This window comes from Thalassophryne amazonica, chromosome 15 (genome assembly GCF_902500255.1).
Source record: "Thalassophryne amazonica chromosome 15, fThaAma1.1, whole genome shotgun sequence".
Classification (NCBI taxonomy): Eukaryota; Metazoa; Chordata; class Actinopteri; order Batrachoidiformes; family Batrachoididae; genus Thalassophryne; species Thalassophryne amazonica.
This window is the reverse complement of record NC_047117.1, coordinates 64,443,889-64,445,448: the sequence shown is the minus strand read 5'-3', so window position 1 is coordinate 64,445,448 and position 1,560 is coordinate 64,443,889.

Genomic DNA, 1,560 nt, shown 5'->3' with positions numbered 1-1,560 from the left:
ATCTAAACAATTTATTTACATGATAAAATTTTCTAACATGGACACCTGAGATTCTTGTAAAATTGAAACTTTTTCATTGTTGACACAAAAAGAATGTGTTTTGTTGTTTATCTTTTAAGTTAGGAAAGTCCATGTTAACAAGGACAAAGAAATGAGAAAAAATAAGCCTTTTCTTGCAATCAATTTATAATGATAGCAGTGCAGTTTTTGGAATTTTCAAAACAAAATACTTAAAACATACAAAACATATCACATTTTCATGTAATAAATTTTGTAAAGAAATTCTAGCGAGGAGGGTTTTTATAATTGTTCTTTTTTAGCTGTAAAGGGCAGTTTTCTTTGTTGTAAATATATATATTCAGAATGGTGAAGACAAAAGTATTTTCAAGCTGTGCTTTTAGGAGGTGGATCTTAGGCCTTGTGTCAAGCCTTGTAATTGAAATAACGTTTGTGTCACTGCAATGGTGAGAAATAAAATTTAAATCATTTTTGTTTGATATCGAAAATTATTTGGGGGATTATTTTCTGAATTGTTTTATGTTTACTATTTTTTCCACTTAACTGAATCTTACAATGAAATAAAAATCAAATTAATCATTGTGATGGTTGAACAAGTCAAATAAATGTTTATATATAGACTACCTGATACAAATGTAGTTTTATTATATTTAGTTCCTGAAATCTGCACTGAATCCACCCTTCTCCTGGGAACAGAATAATCCTTTTGTTTTAATCAAATGTATCCCAATGCTACCTTTTGAACAAAACAAAAATTGGACGTTGGATCTGCATCAAAACCAAGATTGCATTATGTGATCTAAGATTGCAGAATCCCTTTTTCTTCTGAACAAGATTAAGATTTGATCCAATCCGAATCACATTTACTCAACTAAATTATTTTGACCAACTGGCCCCACGAGTTCAAATATGGATTTCCGTCTTTACAGTTTGAACCTGTACAACAGATCATGGTCACATCTGTAACATGCAACAGCAAATTTAATTCTGCAAACAAAATTCTGATATTTTCCGTGATTTCAGGTTATTCATTTACTCCCCCCCCCCCCCCAGTGTCCAGGTCAGTAATGCTTTAGTAACACGCACTTAATTTATACCACAAACATAGGAATTATTTTAATCTAAGGTCGACGTTGTAGTAACTGCAATACTATAGACTCGTTTTAAATTCCTTACACATATACACCATTATAAAACTATTGCAGGAAGGAAAACAATATTACAGGAAATTAAAAAAAATAATTCGAGTTTACGTAATCCATTTTACATAGTAACGTTTGTTTTTATGAAAATAAACGCACAGTCTCGACGATCTATAACAGCGTGCAATAAACTGAAGCTAATCAACAACATATGTGGTTAGTTTTATAGTAAATATTAATCATAAAGAGTTAACTGTACAGTCTTCCTACAGTTGAGTCGATTTCCCGCAAAATCGCAGAAAGCAAGAGCGGGTAGTGTGTTACGTCGAAACAAGAGCAGCCAATCACAGTATCAGATTTGATCAGAACAGGTCCTATTGGCTGATGACATCTTAATGCT